General features: G+C 31.8%; 1 long non-coding RNA gene and 1 pseudogene across 1 annotated transcript; both read right to left on the reverse strand.

Annotated features, from left to right (window-relative positions):
* Positions 1-270: 270 nt before the first annotated feature.
* On the reverse strand, positions 271-24333 carry LOC139871101 (uncharacterized; annotated as a pseudogene).
* Positions 5684-6845, reverse strand: LOC139872193 (uncharacterized). The gene is made up of 3 exons (XR_011766923.1): positions 6703-6845; positions 5951-6214; positions 5684-5871 (listed from the first exon to the last, which is right to left on the reverse strand). It is a non-coding gene; the product is annotated as an uncharacterized lncRNA (long non-coding RNA).
* Positions 24334-24998: the final 665 nt, after the last annotated feature.

Raw genomic sequence — 24998 nt, forward strand, 5'->3', positions numbered from 1 at the left:
ACTAAATCTTTCATGTTAGAGCTTAAACCATCCCAAACTCTTGCATCGATTAGTTTCTTTAACCAGCCATTTACTTACAACTAAATCTTTCATGTTTGAGCTTAAACCATCCCAAACTCTTGCATCGAAAATATTGCAATTAACTCCAATATCAGAAGAATTTTCAAGTCTTTCATTATTTTCTTCAAAAGATTTTTGATTTGCATTTTTTTCAAACATTCTATTGTGTTTATATTCATTTTCATCAACATTATTCTCTTCGAGACCATTTTAACCAACATTATTTGTTCCAACATTATGTTCTTCAACACTATTTTCTTCAACTGTATATTCATCAACATTACTTTCAAGTTTAACAATAAACATATTCAAAGGTCCTTGTAAGAGTTGAGTAAGTTCTTTTTGTTATCTTTTTTTTTTTTTTTCCTATTCTGGGCATCAGATGGTTGTATCTGAGGAGGCATAGTTGATTAATTTTTTAACAAGATTTATATAAACAATAAAAAAAATTTAAAACAATATTTTTCAAATAGTCAATTTAAAGAAATAAAGAATGCTAAGTAGACAGAATAGAACCGAATATATATCAAAATCCTATTCAATATTAGATCAATTTTATACAAACAAGAGGATAAAAAGTCAAGAAATATATCACCTTGGTTTTGGCAGCAAAGCAATGGCGGTGAAGTACAAAAACACATGCACACATTACACTTGTTGACTAACAAAAATTTACCAAACTATCCAAAATTTAAAAAATTATCTATCTTCTTTCTTACTCATTTCTTTCTTCACAGCTTTATTGATAGCACACAAAAAAGGAGTGAAAATAAGATGTTTTTATTTATTCTTTAATCTTGAACTTGAGTTCTTATTGTGTATTTGTGTGTTGATTATTAAAGAGTTGAAGATGAGAAGATGATGGGTGACGGCTAGAAAGAAAAAAACTCCATCTAATACTTTGATCGAGATTTGGGTAATCGACGAGTTTAGAGACGTTTAGATTCCCAATGGTCAATTGCGTTAAATTAAATCCTTGTAATCCGTATGTATTATAGGCTTTTTTTCCAATTTTTGTAAGAAAGGTTTATGTGAGTTATAACTACGGACAAAATGAGTCTAGTACATATGAAATTGGACTTACAATTGATTTCCCTTGAATTATGTTGCCCGGTGCTGTCGCACGCCCTACACGGCATCAGGCCCGCCCCTGATGCTGACGTGTCAATTCTGAACATATCAAACTCCACTTCCAGAACCATAACTGAATGTTCACGCGCCGCCCTTCTCCCCCACGCTATCGGCTCGTTTCCAAGTATTTCGACGTAACTTTTTTTGTGTGACTTTATTAACGTTTTATAAGTGAAATCGAAAGAATGGATTGGAATACAAGAAGGTGACAAAAGGATAAACATGTAGTTCAAATGGTTGTTGAGTAATGCTTGTACGAGTAGACGACGATGAGCGGCAGCAAGTGACGGAGTATGGCGGCGCGTGTGTTTAGACGGAATGGGGCGGTTGGTAAACACGCCTTGAAAAATAAGGTCGTGTCTTAGATTGGGGTTGGCGTGTGTATATGATGTATAGATTCTTTCGTTTTGTATGGTTGAAGTAAAGCTCCCAAACACTACTACAAAAAACATCAATTAGACGTGTCATATTGGCTAATTAAATGTGTTGCTCAACACGACTAGATGCAATAGCACTAAATGATAGTGCTAATTAGTGTGGTTCCTTGAATCGATCTAATAAACTCAATTAGACGTGTTCCTTAATGTCAATTAGACATGTTCATTAGTAACTAGATGGGCTTCAATTCGACATGTTCCGTTATTTCAATTAGATGTGGTCCGTTAGGTCATTTAGACGTGTTTCGTTACTTCAATTAGACGTGGTCTAAACCCATTTGGACGTGTTCCGTTAGTAAAATGTGACGTGTTCCAAGTAAAATTAGACATGTTCTAGGGAAATTTTGTAAACTCATTTAGTCGTGTCCCTTATTAAGTTGTACCCGCCAAATATTTATTTTAAATTTTCAAATTTAAAATCTCAAATTTAAATATTAAATATTTCAATTTTGAAATAGCCGCCACAAATATAACTACCATATATATATATATATATATATATACATATATATATATATATATATATATATATATATATATATATATATATATATATATATATATATATATATATATATATATATATATCTTGAAAGTGTTTACAAAAGAAAATATCATAAATCTCTAAATCTCTCCGTCAAGTAAACTTTAAATCTAAAAAAAACTAAGGTCAAACCCATCACACCCATCACACCCATGCAAAATGCAAATGCGGCTGGTCTTTACTTCACTTCACTTCCGCTATATACCTGATCTATACCTATAGAAACATTCACATATTACAACAATTAATGCAAACTCAATATGCAAAAAATGATCAACTAGTTTTACAAAATAGACCTACATACTTTATTCAGATAAAAAATGAGATGAGATGAGATGAGGTTAGATCAAAAAGGACTCCACAAATGTCATCTATCAATAATATCGTCTAGATTGATTGTATATAAGCAACGTTCATCCCATGAAATCTGTAGATCTAATAGACTATTTGTTTCATTCACTAGTAAGCTTCAATTAGAATTATGAGTTAATGGTTGTGCTTGCTTACCCTTATGATGCAGTAAAGGTTTTAAGCATGCATAGTTACTGCTATTTGATGGTGATTTACGAATACAAGAAATTCATAAAGTAAGTAATTCATAAAGGTACCTTATTTTTATTTACCATACGTATTTTCAAGAGAGGCCATTGTATAAAAGTCCCATTTGCATCCTTGAGTGTATTACATTCAAAATCTTTATCTGGTATTAGAAGAAATACAGATTCAAAGCGAGGCACACCTAACTTTACCGACACCTTCGTGTAGCATGGAAGCACACGTCGTTCATGTAATAAGTTACGCTGTTCGGTTATGTACATCAACCCCCTAGCACACGGTGTAGGTTCAGTAATGTAGGGGTGGAGCAAAAAGATTTCTGTCTGCGCCTATAAAGTAACAAACATGAATAAAAAATATATTTAGTAGTTAGAAGTATACAAGTATGCATCACAGAAGAGTATTCCGAGTAATCAAGTATACAATTATTCAGAGTATAAACAATGACCTTCCTTTGTTGCAATTCAATCACTGATTGTGGTGTCAGTCCTTGTATTGTCAAAATCTTATTTTGCGCACCATTGCAAATGTGTCTACTTCCTGCATGCATGAAGATATAATAGTATAACAACTAAAGGACAAAAAAAATATACTACAATACGTAATGAATATACTCTGCATGGACTAATACTGACTATGTAAATCTAGCCCATGTATTGTGTTTAGTTTATATATAAGTTGTTCTTCTATATATTCAGCATAGTATTCAAAATAAACAACATATATACTATATTAAAACTTAGAATAATTACATGAACACATGTAAGAGGTAAGTTAGCATTACATGTACCTTATCGATGGGAGCCATTTTCAAAACAGGCCATTGAACATAAGTTCCTACCACATCCTTCAAAAACACCTTCATTGAATATTTTGAAAAGCCTTTAAGCGGTATTGGAAGCCTCAAGGACGCATAAACCTTAGCAAATTTGTTTATATTAACCTTCATGTAAAGAGGAGTGACATGATCTCCATCTACTTATGTATCTTCCTTGGTTGGGTATAAGGTACCCTTAGAACAAACAATATGGTCTATACGATCAGGGTGAAATAACATGATTTCAACCGGCTCCTATAAACATTAGCAAACATGAAATGTAGTTATTAGTGTATATGTCTATTGAAGTAAGAAAAATCTTGTCAGTTTTCTTTGCGTTTGGTTTTTTACCCGAACCCTAGGATCATGAATCCCTTGATTTTGATTTTGATTTTGATTTTGAATGCCTGGTCCCTCAACTTTCTGCTGTTTCGCCACTCTCCGTTGTTCCTTCTCTCTCCGTCGTTCCTCCTCGCTCTGTTATTCCTCCTCTCCCCGTCGTTCCTCCTCTCTACGACATTCCTCCTTTCTCAGCTGTTCTTCCATTACTCGTATTTCCTCAACTTCCTTGTCATGCACCACCACATGTTCGTCTACTAGTTTGCCGTCTAATACTGTCATCTCTATATCCGAGTCAGCATGTGCATCATAATCATGTGTTGTAGCAGATTCATGTTAATGATGCGCATAGCTGCACATCTATATGCGCCATATCTGATTAGCGCGCATCAACTCACATAAATCGCACGTGCTCATATCTTACACTGACTAGCACGCAATCTCGTCACACTATTAACAAAGAACTCACAAACATTGATAGCGCGATTTGAACAAAAGCGCCATGTTCGAAAAACAGATAAAGATAGAAAGGTACTATGATGACACTAAAGAAGAAAGGACGCCTGTGGCAGCACGATGCGATCCTGACATTGCAGGGCGTACAGAAAAGGACTGCAAGGTATAAAAGGGACAACACTAAGATAATGACAACACTTTTTTAGCTTTTTGGAATAAAAGGACGGAGACAACACGACGTGGCGACAGCATATCCTCTTTATCCCCTTACGTGACACTAACGGACAAAAGTTCACATGAATAAATAAGAGTAATTCGAATGAGAAAACAATGATCGAACTTGGGAATTATATTCCACTTCACCTACAAGAATACTCTCAAGTGTATTCCATCTCAGCTAACCCGCGCAACCGGCATAGCTCCCTAAAACACTTAGCGATTTCAGGTAGCGTATATCACGTAAATCCTAACATCGCCCTTGGGCCATCAACTCCAGTTAACCCGAATGATGGTGGTTTACGTTTAACCATCCTTTCTGAGATCATCATCTCGTATGAGGGTTATTCGCGGTACTCCGGACCAGAGAGTTAAACTCAAAAAACCCTTAAACCCCCCTTTATTGTTGATCTCGCATGAACCGAAACCCTTAGACCATTTTATGCTTGATCACATGTGATCTGGAATTTAGTTTTATACGTTATTCACTAATACGCACTTTCACCTCCTCAACTACTAGTTCCTTGATTTTATCCATTGTTACTACTTCTTTTCTCTTATATTTTTTACGTTGTTGTAGGGCTACACTATAGCCTAATGTGCTACTAACAGCCCTAGTCCTACCACCGTGTTCTTTCCTTACATGAACTAATTAACAACGCATCCCCACCCTCTTTATGCGTCCTAACTTGAAACAAAACAACAAAACAAATATGTTATAAAACGATTTTGAATATTTAATTATAAGGTTATAAATACAAATTTTATTATAATACAATGTTATCTATAAGTGGAGCATTTGTATCGGGACATATCCTCTTCCCTTCTTTATATCGCTTCAACCTACCCAACACATAATTCCTCGTAGGAATATCGACGATATCGTGGTAAATTGTACGCTTTTAAGGATCATTTTTTCCCTCATCCCATCCTTTTTGGTGGCAACGATATCCAGACCGACCTACACGGGCATAATTTTCTTTCTGTTGTTTCAAGACGTTTAACCTCCCTTGTTCTCGCAGTGCCTTTACATGTTACATATGATTACAAAACACATTAGTTACGTTATCTAGTCTAACTCCATAACCGTTAACAAGCAAAGGAATAAAACTAGCTCATTTTGCTAGTGTTTCTTCAAGTTCGCAAAACATTCTCCATTTAGCTGGAGTTATGAAGTTGTAATCTTGGACTTCAACATAAGGAAGCTTGTCTTCACCCATATACTTTCGTAACTTTTGTCTGAATCTCTTAAATACACCGTTGCAATGTTGAAGTGTTTTTATCTTGGCAAAATCATCTATGCTAAAATGTTGTTCCTGTAAAAGTTAAACTTAACTAGTGAGTTTTGTTACACATATAAATTAAAATTACATAAACAAAACCTTAGAATTATACCTTTATGTCTAACCATAATGCATCTATCTTCTCAGGAGCTACTAGTTTCCAATCATGTACAAGATAATCAATCCTCCGCCTTGTTAAAACACCTATATTAATGGAAAAGATCTTTTGATTTTCTTCTATCGTTTCCCCAAAATTTTCAAATTCAACCTCAACTGGAACCACTTTCTATTTAAGTTTGTTAACACCTCTCTTAGTGTTATTCCTTTGTGGTTGTTGGATCACACCCATATCATTAGCATTGTTATTATTTTGGTTCTACACACAAAATAAATAAAATACAATAGTAAACAAAATGAAACTTTTTTTTGAAAAGCCGACTATATTTCATAAGAAAAATAATACACATATACATCATATACTTTTATGTACAAACTAAGAGACAATAAGAGTCCCTACACACAACACAATGCACCAAACAACAAGCTACATGAAAGAAGCAGTTTAAAGCATGAAACAGACACACCAAAACCACTAATGAACTTGAAAATCGAAGCAGGTTAAAGGAGGCGGCCTAGCTACACGACTTTGGGTCAAAATGTAACTAAATGTAACTGTTTTATATCACATAACTTATCGATTTCATTATTGATGACTCCAGTTGCTATTAACTCACTTCCATTCCATTCATATGTACCATAATTTTGTAATTATATATAATAAAATTCAAAACATTAACACATTGATTCTACATATATACAATTTATCCACATATGCATATAATATAAGTCAATTCATACACGTACCATGATTTTCCATTTTTTGGAGCTCGTGCAGTTGGAGAAACGTGATGTGGGTTTGTGTGTACAATTAGGTTATGGAAGCAAGCCAATTGATGAACTTGCAATTTGTAAATGAGAATTAAAGTAGCTAGTAGCCACAAGCAAGAAATGATTTTAGCGGTTTGTGAAAATTTTGATCGAAGCTTTCGAGTACTATTAGGATTGAATCAGTCTGGCAAAAATGGCGTTTTTTGAATTTTGATCGGAGCAATTAGGGTAGAATTGGGGAAGAATTGGCGGTTTATGAAAATCTTAAGTAATATTAGGGATGATTTGGCTGGGTATTTTTTCCTCTGTTTCTCTATGTTTTTAACAAAAAATAATGTGATAAGTGTTATAAACAAAATACCTTACATATAAATAAAATAAATAACTTATATAAATAAATAAAATATCTTGTTATATAAATATCAAAAACATAGTCTTATTACATTTTTTATGTGTCTTGGACCTCGTCTCCTTCATGGTGGTCTTTTCTGAAATAGATTGTATCATTTTCAGTCACTACATTCATAGGTGCAACACCGACTGAAAATGGAGGTAACTCGTCAAATTAGTCGTATTCTTCCTCATCGACAACATCTTCAACACCAACAATCCGTCTTTTTCCGTATTGAACCACGTGCCATCTACATTCCTTCGGGTCCTCAACAAAGAATACTTGGGTAACTAGTTTTGTTAAAATGAATGGATCTGACACATAGCCATTAGTGGATAGATTGATAGTTGTAAAGTCATCTTCATCAATTTGAACACCTCTTTGATTATCAACCCACTTACACTTGAACAGCGGTATACTAAACGAACCATAATCTAATTCCCATATTTCTTGAATGACACCATAATTAGAGTTTTTAGCGACCATTGATCTTTCTTCACGATTGAAAATGGTTACTTCTTTCGAAGAGGCTATCACCGTCACTCTACTATTTTGTGTTTTACCCTTATCTGTCACACCCCCCAAAATGGACCAGGGGTAATTGTGACCAATCATATCATAACACAGTTGTATAAACGAAAACGACTCTATATGAGACTTTTTAAATAAAACAGCGGAAGCAGTAATACATGTTTACATTATTATTAAAACGTAAAATAAATGTTTATGAACTAAAATATAATATGCGATGTGGACTCCATGCAAGCATCAAACCTATCATCACAAAGTTGCAAACAGCTAGCTCAATCATCACCTGAGACAAAACATGTTTAAAGTGTCAACCAAAAAGGTTGAGTGAAATTCACAGGTTTATAAATAATATCCAAAGTTTTAGACCACAAGATTTAGTTTAAAGTTGATTGATATAGAAATATCAATCTAAAAGTGTTGCTGCATTTTGTAATATCGCTACTAAACAAGTTTACCCTATGACACCTTGTACTGTCAGTGTCGTGGAATCATTATTATGTAACCAAAGACCAACGGTCGAATGGTTAGAGACGTTACTCTCAATAGGCCTACTCACAATAATTAAGTTTGCATTTAAACGTAGCAATTAACGATATTACGGTAGGGATTTAGCATGAATCAAAGCATGACAGCATAGTTAACAATTTAGTACTTGTGTCTAAGCGTAAAACAGTTATAAAGCAAGCATGTGTCTCACCCCAAAAGTTGTAAAACAGTTATGAAACAGTAAAAAGTGGGGCTATGAAGTTCACCTTAGTAGCACACGAAAGAATTGAACGGAAGGACGTGACCGAGATCTCAACCTAGAGATAGAACGTATGATCAGACATTGCCTAACAGACAATAGTATATAGTACTATATTGATAGTAATGGTTCACTAAAGAATTTTCATTTTTAGAAGGTTACTATTTATGGAAAGTTTCCACTTATAGTAATTTTTCAATTTTAGAAAGTTCGGGATAATCTTTAGCAAGACGTTGTATAACTTTACTCAAACTTCGTTGCTATCAAATAAGTCAGGAATGACCAGATGTAACCGGGGGCCCAGGATTCTTGACCAGAATCTAAGTCATGGCATTCGAGATCCACAAGCTTACCCATAAATGGCAACCTAGACATCATTCACTTACGACCGTGAGTAGCGATGAAGTTCACATGAATTATACATTATCTTTGATTAACCTTCACTTTAGGTGTATACACACAACGAATTATTAATGTACTTAATAATTATATATGTGATAATATAACCTAAGTTTTATTTAATATTTAGTTATTATACCTTAGTATGTCTTATATATATTAAATATAATTACCTTTAAATAAATACCTAAATTACTTCAAAAATAATAGTGTTTTGTTAATCGAACATTATTCAAAAATGTCTAAATAATAAATTAAATATTTAAAAATTACATACATAATTTTTATAGTCTTAGTTAATCATATAGATTAGTAGAAAAATTTAAGAAAATGTTTTTATTATATTTTTGTATTTATTTTTGTTTTTACCCTTAATGTATTCACAAAACAATTTTAATTCTACATAATTACTAAATAAACCTAAATAATTATTTTTATAATTTTTATAAGTTTCTATCAGTCTAATAACCTGTAGAAAAATATTTAAAAAATATTTTTTATAATTTTATATTTATTCTTAATTTACCTTCGAATTACATAATAATAGAGTTTAATTATATAATAAATACCAATTCGACCCAAGTAATTATTTTTATAATTTTTTTCAGATCTATATAAGTTTTAAAAACTCAGAAAAAATTATATATATTTTATTTTTGGTTAAAAGTATTTATTACGATTTTACATTGTTTTTACGTTTAAACACTACATAATTCGTATTTAATTATAAATAATATTCCATAGATTATCAAAATTATTTTTATGCATCATAACACTTATAATACTAATTATAACATATAAACATAATTAATTTCGAATTTTATAAAGAATATATAATAAATATAAATATAAATGACAATATTGAAAAAAATTTAATAAACATAGAAAGTACCTCAAATTTTCTTCAAGGTTTTGAGAGAATAACTTAAGTTTTTGTGTTTGATAAGAAAAAATGAATGAGGAGCCATGTATTTATAGGTAAAAAATGGTTGGTGAAAAGAAAAAAAATAATAAAATAAAGGTGCCAATTTTGACAAAATAATAAAAACGTGTTAAAAATGTTTTTAATAAGTTTTTGTTTTTGAAAATATTTAGTCAAAATTCATGGGCTCATTATTTAATTTATAAAAAAAATCTTATTTCTTTTTATTTTTATTTTTTTATAAGCTAAAAATATATATAATGATTAAAATAACTTATCATTTAATTAATAATTATGTTACATATAGTTTTAAATATAATACGCATTAATATTAATATTAACTAAAGTTATTTTATATAATTAGTGTAAACTTTAGTTAACAAAAAGTGTCGACTAAAAATAAATATTTGATCAACGTCGAATTTAATTATATATTACGTATGGATAACAACCCTATAGGCAAATTAGTCAATTCAAGTATGGAAATATGAGGGTTGTTATAGTACCTACCCGTTAAAAGAAATTTCGTCCCGAAATTTAGTTGTTGCCATCAATCGGCGTTGTTCGTACATAGACGAGGATATCTACGTTTTATTTGGTTTTCACGTTCCCAGGTATGCTCGGGGCCTTGCGTGAATTCCAACGGATAGAATATTGTTCTGTTTCAAGAATTAAAATCATACATACCATAATTTCTACAAGTTCTTCTACGAAGTTCATTTTATTATTAATGCGGAGATCATTTAAAATGATGATGTTATACAAGTCATTTCAGTAATTTGGATATATAAAATGTGTTATGAATAATATCGAGCTCATTTAAAACCTTGAGTGGTTATGCCACAATATTAGGATAGACAAAGCAGAGAGTAGTTCATGAAAATTATAGTCATGAAGTTTGATAGAGATCATCATTGTTTACAACAAGAATATTGTAATGATGAATATAAGTTAAAGAATAAAGTTTTATCACTATTGAATAATATGGATAGAACGATTCGATTATAGAAAGAGTATAAACGAAGCTATCGTAAAAGAGTGAATGAGTAAATTAAATGTTCGCCTTAACTTTTGACGTAGTCACGATTGATTTTCGGAATTCAAGGGATTAAAGGAAATCTTCGTAATCTATAAGATTTGATTCTCCGGTATTTACGGAATTTTGGGATTTCTTTGATTAAATGCGGTGAATTGCCTCGATTGCTGTGTTTGAAAATTTTGCTATAAATTAGCTTCTTCCGTTTCATTATCTTCACCACTTCTATACTTTCTTCCTAGATTCATACTTCCAAAAGATTTGTTAATATGCTCAATCCCGTATTGATATTTGTTATTATATTGACCATATATGCAGTCATGCTTCTTTTTCTTTTACCACCAGAGGAATCTGTTTACTTCTACTATGCTCTTGGAGTTATAGTGTTTTTAATTCTCCCGTGTCTTTATGTTGCTATACGCATTGATATACACGATTTGTAATTTCGGTGTTGTTATCGGGCTTTGTATTTTCCCTTATATGTCGGAGCTCTTTACCTTTTTATTCTGCTCTCGACTCTAAGTTAAGCGAGTAATGGTCCAGAATTTGTAGGTATGAAGTTTCGAATGAACCTAATGTTCTAAGCGTAATATCACGATTTGATTTGGTAAATTACCAGAATTACCGAGGATAGAACTATCAAGAATATATGTTTTTGATATGTTCAGAGATTAAGTAGAATGTAAGAGTCGTGTAACATGGCAAATAATGATTATAAAGTCTATGAATCATCATCTTCCATTAAAAATTTAGCATGACTTACTGTAATATAATCACGTTGGCCTGACGTCATTATATTATACTAACTCATGCTTCAATTTCCAACATTTCTTCAAAACATTTATAATTTAAACTTGAATTTTACTGAATATAGAAACTAAAATAGTTTCCTTTATAAAGATATCGCAAAGAGATACTTAATTGTGGACAAGAATCGTTATGAAAATATCTTCAGAAATATAGAGGATATTTATAACGACATTTTGGAATTTCTAAGTTCGAAGGTTGATGAAGAAAAATTTTCCGCAAGCTTTTAACATAACTTCGGAGCAAGATATTCTCTAAAGATTTCATCGGATCCAGAATTACTTGGATTCTTTGAATATAGAGTTTGGTCCTTGTATTTGTCCTTGGTCTCCTCCATGGTTAGCTCAATCCGTTTTTCAGTTCCAAATTTTCTTTTGAGCTTTTCCAACGTACCATTCTTTATTATCAAACTTTTGGCCATTGAGACCATCTACAATTTTGCTGTTTCCTCTGCATTTAATGCAGCCATATTTGATTCATCGGTTATCAATCCAAGATGGTTTCAAGAAATTTCATTTTTAGATGATTAAACGCTGATTGTAATCGTCAACGGATCTAATGGTTGATGAATAGGCGTTGTTGATTTCAAAAGTAATGAACGATAATTTCGGTGGTTTAATGTGATAATTCATCATAGAATACGAATGAATATAATTCATGAATGTAGTGATCTTTAGGAAGATTACACTTGCTAAAGCTTTACTTGGATTCCGATATGTTCAAATCAGAATAGGTAATTAAATTTGTATGAAAATGGTTGTTCTTTAGTGAACGGATACATATGTGGATGTAAGTAGTATAGTTACTAATTATTGAATCAGAATTTGAAGAATGTACAATGTAAGATATTGATGTGAGATATAAATATTTCTCGGGTTTTACCTACCCGTTAAAATATTTTCACAATTAACAGTTTGTACAAAAGGATTTTTAATTACAATCTTTATGAAGATATACGTTCATATATGTATTCTTCACGTATAATATAGATTTAATGAGTTAATATACTATTAAAATCATTTGATTTGCGGTTGAAGCGAGAATAAATAATCTTCAAAACTTGAGAGATTACATAATCATCGCAGAATCTTTCTTTAATAAAGTTATGAATCAATACTCCATCGTTCATTGTTATTGATATACCTCGGTATATGATGTTGATGCTCGTGGAATTCTTGTGAAATTCACAAGGCACGAATGATGTTTTCTAAAGAGTTTTGAGTACATCGAAAATGAAAGTGTAAAACCAAACATGTATTTGAATAATACACTTAGTTTATTATGAAATGGAGTTTATTGTGATGAAGCAGTGATTAACGAGGAATGTATATCATAGCATATTAGTGATATGAATTAACCAAGTAGTACATACTATTTAAGATTCACACGTAATAGCTTAATACGAAAAGATTTATTATTGTTCCAAACCATATATATATATATATATATATATATATATATATATATATATATATATATATATATATATATATATATATATAAGTATACATATATAATTTTCAGGAAGAATGAGTCAATACATCTTAACTCATTATTACTAATATTCCTTAGTATCTATGGGGCGTATAATGTTGATATCCGAGGTACAGATTATGGTGTTTGTTATTGGTGAAGCTGATGTTGTTGGTGGTGATGCTGTTGGTACTGGTGGTGATGCTGGTTATGCTGCTGGTGCTGCTGCTGGTGCTCGTAGGTTTCGCACCATATTCTCCAGAGCCACCACTCGAGCGCGAAGCTCATTGACTTCTTCTATTATTCCGGGGTGATTGGCGGTTCGGACAAGTGAATGAATAAGATCTAGAATTTTAGATATTATATATTCGTGACTGGATACCCTGGAAATGAGGGTGAAAATAGTGTTCCGAACGGGTTTGCCGGTAAGTGCTTCAGGTTCTTCACCAAGAGGTGAATTCGGTTGGTAGAAGGGATCACCTTCTTCTTGTCTCCATTGATTTAGTTTACTACGAACCCATCCCCAATTCATCCAAAATAGATGATGACTAATTGGTTGGTTCATTCCAGTTACGCTGCCATTGGAGCTCGAGGAGTTCGAGGAATTATGTGAGAAATCCATATTATCTGATCGGAATATGGGTTTTTGTTATGAGATGAGTGTTGAATATTGAATGATATATTTGTCTTCTTGATATACGTATATATAGCAAAAAGATTTCCGTAATTTACGGAGGAAATTTAGGAAAAGTGTTAGACAAAGTTTATTAAGATAGATATGATAAGATATAATAAGATATCATGTGTCTATAATCCAATAATAGCAGTATGACGTGTCGAGATCATAAAATGATTAGTATGTAATCTGATAATCTTTCGATTAAAGATTTTCAATTCATAATGGCCTATTCAGGTCTAGGGGCTTGAGCTATAGGATCCTTTAAATCGGTAATCCAAACCCTTCCATTCTAGAGTTTCGTAGACGCCATCCGTCAAGAAAATTCAATAACGAGAAATAAAAGGTATAAAAGTAATGAATATGAGTAGTGATGACATTATAATGTCTTTGAGATTCTCGATAACTCAATGACATTTTTCGGTTCGCAAACTGATGCATAAAGGCATAAAGCATATAGGTACGTGATATAACAGGGAGTTATATACGTTTGAGTATGAATAGTAACAAATATAGGAGTTTCAAAAATTCATGGATAATATTTCATGTAATACATATGTAATACACAAAACCATGATAAATGACATAGGAATGTCGAGAACGGTGTCGCATTTAAATGTGGTGGCGGAATTGAATAGTACTTAGGAGAATGAGCAGAGTTCTTAGATTGGCTCGGCATTCTAAGATAAGTAAAGTTTCTAAAGTATAGTGTAGCATTTAACAGTTAAAGGCAACAATTAAAGGTACTATAGTCAAAGGAAGTTGTAGTCCTACATTGCTAAGGTACCTAATTGTATAAGACACACATAAAATACAATCCTGGTTCTCTACAACAACCTGGCTCTGATACCAATCTGTCACACCCCCCAAAATGGACCAGGGTAATTGTGACCAATCATATCATAACACAGTTGTATAAACGAGAACGACTCTATATAAGACTTTTTAAATAAAACCTTTTTAAATAAAACAGCAGAAGCAGTAATACATGTTTACATTATTATTAAAACGTAAAATAAATGTTTATGAACTAAAATATAATATGCGATGTGGACTCCATGCAAGCATCAAACCTATCATCACAAAGTTACAAACAGCTAGCTCAATCATCACCTGAGACAAAACATGCTTAAAGTGTCAACCAAAAAGGTTGAGTGAAATTCACAGGTTTATAAATAATATCCAAAGTTTTAGACCACAAGATTTAGTTTAAAGTTGATTGATATAGAAATATCAATCTAAAAGTGTTGCTGCATTTTGTAATATCGCTACTAAACAAGTTTACCCTATGACACCTTGTACTGTCAGTGTCGTGGAATCATTATTATGTAACCAAAGACCAACGGTCGAATGGTTAGAGACGTTACTCTCAATAGGCCTACTCACAATAATTAAGTTTGCATTTAAACGTAGCAATTAACGATATTACGGTAGGGATTTAGCATGAATCAAAGCATGACAGCATAGTTAACAATTTAGTACTTGTGTCTAAGCGTAAAACAGTTATAAAGCAAGCATGTGTCTCACCCCAAAAGTTGTAAAACAGTTATGAAACAGTAAAAAGTGGGGCTATGAAGTTCACCTTAGTAGCACACGAAAGAATTGAACGGAAGGACGTGACCGAGATCTCAACCTAGAGATAGAACGTATGATCAGACATTGCCTAACAGACAATAGTATATAGTACTATATTGATAGTAATGGTTCACTAAAGAATTTTCATTTTCAGAAGGTTACTATTTATGGAAAGTTTCCACTTATAGTAATTTTCCAATTTTAGAAAGTTCGGGTTAATCTTTAGCAAGACGTTGTATAACTTTACTCAAACTTCGTTGCTAACAAATAAGTCAGGAATGACCAGATGTAACCGGGGGCCCAGGATTCTTGACCAGAATCTAAGTCATGGCATTCGAGATCCACAAGCTTACCCATAAATGGCAACCTAGACATCATTCACTTACGACCGTGAGTAGCGATGAAGTTCACATGAATTATACATTATCTTTGATTAACCTTCACTTTAGGTGTATACACACAACGAATTATTAATGTACTTAATAATTATATATGTGATAATATAACCTAAGTTTTATTTAATATTTAGTTATTATACCTTAGTATGTCTTATATATATTAAATATAATTACCTTTAAATAAATACCTAAATTACTTAAAAAATAATAGTGTTTTATTAATCTAATATTATTCAAAAATGTCTAAATAATAAATTAAATATCTAAAAATTACATACATAATTTTTATAGTCTTAGTTAATCATATAGATTAGTAGAAAAATTTAAGAAAACGTTTTTATTATATTTTTGTATTTATTTTTGTTTTTACCCTTAATGTATTCACAAAACAATTTTAATTCTACATAATTACTAAATAAGCCTAAATAATTATTTTTATAAGTTTCTATCAGTCTAATAACCTGTAGAAAAATATTTAAAAAAATAGTTTTTATTATTTTATATTTATTCTTAATTTACCTTCGAATTACATAATAATAGAGTTTAATTATATAATAAATACCAATTCGACCCAAGTAATTATTTTTATAATTTTTTTCAGATCTATATAAGTTTTAAAAACTCAGAAAAAATTATAAATATTTTTTTTTGGTTAAAAGTATTTATTACGATTTTACATTGTTTTTACGTTTAAACACTGCATAATTCGTATTTAATTATAAATAATATTCCATAAATTATCAAAATTATTTTTATGCATCATAACACTTATAATACTAATTATAACATATAAACATAATTAATTTCGAATTTTATAAAGAATATACAATAAATATAAATATAAATGACAATATTGAAAAAAAATTAATAAACATAGAAAGTACCTCAAATTTTCTTCAAGGTTTTGAGAGAATAACTTAAGTTTTTGTGTTTGGCAAGAAAAAATGAATGAGAAGCCATGTATTTATAGGTAAAAAATGGTGGTGAAAAGAAAAAAAAATAATAAAATAAAGGTGCCAATTTTGATAAAATAATAAAAACATGTTAAAAATGTTTTTAATAAGTTTTTGTTTTTGAAAATATTTAGTCAAAATTCATGGGCTCATTATTTAATTTATAAAAAAATCTTATTTCTTTTTATTTTTATTTTTTTATAAGCTAAAAATATATATAATGATTAAAATAACTTATCATTTAATTAATAATTATGTTACATATAGTTTTAAATATAATACGCATTAATATTAATATTAACTAAAGTTATTTTATATAATTAGTGTAAACTTTAGTTAACAAAAAGTTTCGACTAAAAATAAATATTTGATCAACGTCGAATTTAATTATATATTACGTATGGATAACAACCCTATAGGCAAATTAGTCAATTCAAGTATGGAAATATGAGGGTTGTTATATTATCATCTTGTTTTTTGGTGTGGAATGTATACCCATTAATGTCATAGTCTTGATATCTTACCACATGTCTAGGGTTGAATCCTAAATCTTCCAATGTTTTATCCACATTTGGAAGTGCACTCCTAACTTGGTCTTCCAACCAATCTGGGAATGTTTTTTTTATGTTCTTTAGCCAACCATATTGCACTCCTTTGATGGTTTTCTTGCTTGAACAACGACTAGTGCTCCTGTATGTACGGATCAATAGATGTAGTGTGTTGTAACACAGTAAAATGTGCCTCGTGAAAATCGTCAATATTATTTGAATAGCTCGGTTTGTGCCCAAGTGTCCATTGACCAAAAAGTCTATTTTCATGTCGACTTTGTGAAATCCCGACACTTCTAATCTCATCCATCTAGTTTGTGCAGAATTCGATCACCTCTTCAGAAGCATATCCTTCAACAATACTGCCTTCTGGTTGATTGTGGTTCCGTACATACTTTTTTAAGATACACATATATCTTTCAAATTGATAAATGTAATGCAAGAAAACTGGACTGCATGCCTTGATATCTCCGACAATATGAGATACCAAGTGAACCATGATATTAAAGAAAGAAGGTGGAAAGTACATCGCAAGTTCGCAAAGAGTCAGTATAATATCTCTTTGATTTTCATCCAAAACCTCGGGATCAATCACCTTCGATTGAATCATGTTGAAAAATAAGCACAGTTTTGTTATTATGTGTCGTATATAGTTGGGCAAAATTCCACGAATTGCAATAGAAATCATCTGAGTCATTAGTACGTGACAGTCATGTGACTTCATACCAAGTAACTTCATATCTTTCATCGAAACCAACTTCCTAATGTTAGCAGAATATCTTGATGGAACCTTAACACCATATAAACATTGGAAATTTTAGTTTTCTTGACCTTCGACATGGTATAACAGGCTCTGGCGGAACATACTTGGTGGACCTTCCATCGATATCTTTAGGTGTTAGCTATCGTATGATTTTCATTAGTTCCATGTCCTTTCAAACCTTAATTCTATCTTTTGTTTTTCCAGGAATGTTCAACAGTAAGCCTACCAAACTTTCACAAATATTTTTCTCGATATGCATAATATCGAGACAATGTTGGACGTAAAAATTCTTCCAATATGGTAATTCCCAAAAGATAGATTTTTTCCACATACCTTTCGGAGGTCCATTACCGTTTTTCCAACACTTCATTTATATTAGAAACTTTGGAGAGTGTAGTTTCTCCATCCAATGGTGGCGGTAGCACACTCTCCTTATAGTACCATCAAATAAGTCATATTTTCTGTAATACGGGTGATTCTCATCCAGCTCTCTTCGATGTCCCATAAATGCCGGTTTCTTACGATTTTTCAACCATATCGAGTGAGTATTGTCCTCACAAATAGGACATGCCTTTTTTCCTTTCGTACTATATCCAGACAAATTACCATAACCAGGAAAATCGTTAATGGTGCAATAAATCGTTGCTCGAAGGTGAAAGTATTCTTTTTGTATGCATCATATACTTCTACGTCGATACTCCATGGTTGCTTCATTTCATCAATCAAGGGTTTCAAATAAACATCAATGTCATTTCCAGGTTGTTTGGACCTTGAATTAAAAGAGACATCATTATGTATTTTTGTCTCATACATAGCCAAGATGGAAGATTGTAAATGCATAGCAGAACAGGCCACGTGCTATGGTAGCTACTCAAATCTCCGAAAGGAATAATTCCATCTGAACTGAGTCCGAACCTTATATTTCGTATCTCATCCCCAAATTCTTCAAAATCGTTATCAATATTTCTCCATTGCAATGAATTGGCCACATGTCTCATTTTTCTATCCCTTTTACGCTCTTCTGCATGCCAACGTAATATTTTTTGCGTCTTTGGAATTCGCAAATAATCTTTTCAATCTTGGTATGATATGCAAGTACCACAATACTTTTACAGCAGTTCCATTTTTCATCATATCATTATCAACTTCAGGTGGTTGTCCACGTTTATACCTAGATGTACCACATACCTTACATTGATGAAGGTTTTTGTCTTCAGTCCTGTATAGCATACAATCATTTGGGCAGACATGTATTCTTTGTATTTCCAAACCCATCGGGCACATCATTTTCTTGGCTTGGTATGTTGAAATCGGTAACTAATTATCTTCGGGGAGCATTTTGTGCAAAAACCCTAAGAGGCTAGTGAAACTTGTGTCGCTCCAACAAATCCCAACTCAATTCCTGTTGCAAACCCTTATTTTTTAGATTGTCAATCGAGTTCCCAATCAATTTTTTTGATTTAATATTATTCTGTTCGATTCTACTTTCGGTCTATTCGATTTTACTTTGCAAGCATGCCTTACACGAAAAAAACAGCAGCAAGGTTACCACCAGCAACCGATAGTATACAACAAAGTGTTAATCGTCAGGGTAGTTCCAATTTATAGTTATATATGATAATCTATAGTTATTACTCTTTTTATTCAGAATAATAAGAATGATTGTTGCTCGTGTTGAGTTTGAAATGGGTTTGGTTATGAATTGTGTAAGTGCATTTGTTAGTGCATGTTGTGTATGTGTATTGTGTTTGTTGTATTCTTGATAAAACAATAATAATATGATAATAATTTGATGATAATTGATAAATAACAAGCAAACCACATAGCAAAGTAAAGCAAAAACATGTAATCCTTAAGATCTTAGTATTGTTTTATCTACTATTGTATTTTTATGCACACAGAACCAAAACAATGACAGTGACATGGGGCAGGAAACATAAGTGAATACCCAAAGCAATGACACTGATGTGGGGCAATAAAAATAAGGGAATAAGACTCCGAAAAGAGGTGTTAACAAACAAATTTAAAAGATATCTGGTGAAGTTAAATTTGACAATTTTGGCGAAGCTATTTGAAAAAACCAAAGCATTTTTTCAGTAATAAGGTGTTATGACAAGGCGTAAGATTAATATTCTTGTAGATGCTTGGAAAAAAGTATCTCCCGATGAGAAAGATGATTTATGGTTGGAAATCAAGGTATAAAATTCTAAATTCTAAGAAATATGTCTCATGTAATTTTAAGTGCTTTTAAGATTCCGTTTAAGTACTTTTGTTTAATATTTTGTTTAAGTACTCATAAATGTATATATGTAACAAAATTCACCAGATAAGTTTAACGTCTACAGGGTCATCATGCTATCAGGGATGATTTTGCTAAGAAACAAACACTTCAACATTGCAACGGTGTTTTTACGAGATTCAGGAGGAAGTTACAAAATTATATGGATGAAGGGAAGCTTCCTTATGTTGAAGAAAAAGTGTACAGTTTCATAAGTCCACAAAAATGGACTCAATTTTGTGAACTTGAAGATGCAATAGCAAAACGGGTTAGTTTTATTCATTTTCTTTTTAACTGTTATGGAGTTAGATTGTGATTTTGTAACTAATGTGCTATTTAATCCCATGTCAAATGTAAAGGCACGACGAGAACAAGGGAGTTTAAATGCATTGAAAAAACCCGCAAGAAAGTGTTGCCCCTGTTGGTCATTCAGGATATCGTGGCCACAGAGAAAAATGGGAGAAGGAACAAAATGATCCCGATAAGCATACCGTTTACCACAATCTCAGTGATCCTGCTTCGAGAAATTATGTTTTGGGTAGGATGAAGCGAGATAAAGAAGGGAAGAGGATATGTCCCGATACAAATGCGTCGCTGATAGATAAAATTTTAATATAATTTACTTTATATTTATAGCCTTATAATTAAGTATTCAAAAGTGTTTTACAATAGATTTGTTTTGTTGTTTTGTTTCAGGTTAGGAACGATAAAGAGGGCGGTGATGCCTTGTTAGTTCATGTAGGCAAAGAACATGGTGGTAGAACAAGGGGTGTTAGTAGCACAATTGGATTTAGCAAAATCCGTCAAAAGTAGGAAGTGGAGACTGCCCAGAAAGTGGGGACTCCCAAAAACCTAGTGGTTTTAGCCTTGGAAAACACGAAGGTAACTGCTTTAACTTTAATTGATGATCTTTTTGCAACTTCTAAATGGTTACTTAATGCATTTAGAGCCTTAACATTTCATTGTATTGTTGTGTAACCGATTAATTTGGTGTTTTGTTCCAGGTTAAGACGGATAATGGAGATCACGTAGTAAAAAGGAAAAATTGAAGGAAAAAGTAGTTGAGGAGGTGCAAGTGCATATTTTTGGAACACATGATCCTGAATCATCAAATGAATCACATGATTCTGAATCATCAAATGAATCTGAAGGACATGATAGAAATGATGGACATGAATCTGAATCATATGAATCATATGGATCACCTGAACTATATGAACTAAATGAATCATCTGAATATAAGATTGTGACTGAATATGAGATGAACGACAACGAACAAGTAGACAAGGGAAAACGGGTAATGGATGAACAACAGAGGGTCGAGGAACAGCAGAGAGAAAGGAGGACCATCAGATATATATATATATATATATATATATATATATATATATATATATATATATATATATATATAGAGAGAGAGAGAGAGAGAGATGAGGAGGAACATCAGAGAGAGAGATGAGGAGGAACACCTTAGACTGTCGAAAAAAAGAAATTGGAGGCAGCTACAGGCATGTAAAAACAAAAACAAGGGATTCATTAACCGAGTGTTCATGATCAAAGGGACAAAACAAGGGAGATCAAGACTTGCAAAACACAAAGGTAACTATTTAGCTGATGTTCCTTTTTGCAATAAGTCAAAATGCTTACTTACTACATTTTATATTTCATGTTTTCTAATGAAAAGCATGTTGAAAAGGAAAAGCCTAATGACAATGAGAATCTTGATGACATTAATGATAACCAGAATGATAATCAGACTGTTAGTGAGGACAATAAGAACATGGATGAGATTCAAGAAGGCAACCTCAGAGGTCAAAATAAGGTTGACATTTCATTGGTTAAAAAAGTGGTCAAAATGTTGGTTTGGTTGACAGTCAAGTGACTAAAGAAGAAGATCTATTGATTGCGATAATAGAAGATCTTGAGAGACCAACATTGAAACCCAATATTCGAAGAAGGAAGTCGGAACGAGTCCTATTGAAGAAGATATCCAAAACTGTTTACTTAAAAAATGGAAAAGGTATGACTGAAACTAAACCAATTGTAATGGAGTGAAGATCTTTGTTATGATGCTACTTTTGTAAGTCTACTTTTGTAGTTAAATAATTTACTCATTAACTTTTGTTTTGTTGTTTTTATGCAATGTTCGTAATACTAAGGTTAATTTATATGTTGTATATATTTGGTTTGTTTTATTGCTGCCCACTTGTATGCTTTGTATGTGTATGTGCTTCCGTAAAGTAAAATAATGGTACGTTTATTTTTATATTAGGCATAATATAATAGACTTTGTTTTGTTTTGTTTTGTTTTGTTTTGGTTTGTTTGCCATAGCGTGCATCAGGAAAAAGCATATAACACAACACCTCCAGGCATAATTATACGCATGTTTCGTTGTTTTAGAAGGTTTAGAATGATCTGCACTACTGGTTGGTTGTGGTTGCACTACTGGTTGGTTGTAGTTATCTGTTTGCATATAATATATCTTTTATAACATAATAACGGTATAATAACGGTTTATAGGTTATAGATTATATAGAGTGTGTTTATAGGATGTTTATATAGTTTATATGTTTGACTATATATGGTTATATGATATTTACAATCCTATTGTGTAATTGTGTAATTGTGTGAATCGTGTTATGTTATAGAGTCGAATGGTTGCATGGTTGTGTTATAGAATCAATCGAATCGTGTGTCGTATTCTAGTGTTATTATATGATGAACTGTTGCAGCAAAACAATTGAGAAGAATCTACACGTGAACATGGTCTGTTGTTGACAGCATGCAGAACAACCAGCACAACCAGCAGCAAAGCAATTTTTATAGTACATGTAATTGATTATTTTCTGAGTTCTATATCATTAATTTCGAGTTTAGAGTTCTAGACCATAAGTTAGTAGTTCAGTTCATATAGTTTTATAAGCAAATCCGTACATGTTCAACCTTAAAACAACACGAATTGGTTCATAACAAACAAGACAAGCTAACAGAAACAAGATAAAAAAAAAAGAAAGAAAAAAGAGTTACCTTTGATCTCTTTGTTTTTTGATTTTCGATTGTTAATTGTTGTAATCATTGAATATGAATGACTGAATATGAATGCCGAATGAATGATATATGGATATACGAATATGTCGACTATTCTTTGTGCAATACAATATTTAAATAGATTTTTTGTAATTTATATAAGTTAATAAATATAAATATTTATAGTATAAAAGTATAGTTATCTTTTAAAAAAATTACTCATTCCTAATTTAAATTCATTCCTAATTCAAACCCTCTAGACTCCTAACCTCTAACAACTCTAACATTAAACATAAGTAAATTCTTGTTAATTTTCTATGTTAATTTGCTCATCAGACGTTCAGATTTAATTAATTAGACGTGTTACTGGTATCTATTAGTCGTGTTTGGTTAATTAGACGTGTGTCTGGTCCCTCATTTAGACGTGTTCCTCTTGCTAATTAGACGTGTTCCTGGTAACTTATTAGATGTGTTCTGGTAACTTATTAGTCGTGTTCTGGTAACTCATTAGACGTGTTGTCAATTAGACGTTATCAATTGGAGGTGTTATACTTATTTAGACGTGTTGCTTGCTTCTAATTAGACATGTTTCTACTAATATTTAGACATGTTCCGGCTTTCTTTTGAGGATATTAATTAGACGTGTTCCTTTTGTTTAATTAGACGTGTTATTTTGTTAACACGTCTAAATGAATGGGTCTAATGGAGCCAAAATGTAGTAGTGAATGTGGGGTCATTGGGAGTGACCCCACAGTCAAAAACATGAATGTTAGCTTTTCTGGTGAGCTGGTAGGTGACGGTTTTCTATTAACCTCGCCGGCCATTTGTAAGAGCAACTTTCCGTAGATATTTTCGTCGTTATTTTGGTCGAATTCTATGAATGAGAGTTGTTTAGGAGAAGTAGAAGTTGTGTTTTTAATGAGTTTTAATTTTGATGTGGTGGTGAAATGGGGCGGTGGAAATGGACGGTGGGGATGGGTGGAGGGACGGTGGTGGTGGTGTCGGTGTTGATTGTGAAAACGATGGCAAGAGGAAGAATAAGGAGGAAGGCGCAAAGGAGGGAGAGAGGTGTGGGAGACATGAGTATTGATTTCTTTATAATTATTATTATATTATTATTATTAAAAAATGATGATTGTGAATTTAATGATATGATAACTAATACCAGTAGCTTAAGCTACTACATTTAAAACCTACTGCGAACATAAAACAAATAATAACCAAACAATTTAACAGGGTCATTGGATATACCTCAATAAAGACGATTATTAGAAACTATATTATAAGCTTCCTTTATAACTTTCTGGATGTTGGTTGAACATGAGTATTTTTGATGTGATATCCATATTTGATGTTTCTTGCTTCTTATTGCAAGGAAACACAAATCAAAGAAATTTATAGAAATAAAATGTACACAATGAATATAATATCTAGTAAGACATTAATGATCTAACTACAAATGTGTAGATGCGCACACACAAAATTGATATATGTCATAGCATATTTTAGATGAAGATAAACTTTGCTATATTTGAAATCTTCATTCAGGTCACTGCTATGCATATGATATTTCACTATTAATTGAGTTGATATGCGTTTAAGAAATTATAAAAATGTAAGTGAAATGCATTATGCAAAACTTTTATCAGGAAAGACAAAGTAAACTTACTCGACATCCCCTAAATTTTTTATCCATTCCTCTAATACACAATAAATGAAAACTAAAACCCTAAAACTCAACTAAAA

This window comes from Rutidosis leptorrhynchoides, chromosome 10 (genome assembly GCF_046630445.1).
Source record: "Rutidosis leptorrhynchoides isolate AG116_Rl617_1_P2 chromosome 10, CSIRO_AGI_Rlap_v1, whole genome shotgun sequence".
NCBI classification, from domain to species: Eukaryota; Viridiplantae; Streptophyta; class Magnoliopsida; order Asterales; family Asteraceae; genus Rutidosis; species Rutidosis leptorrhynchoides.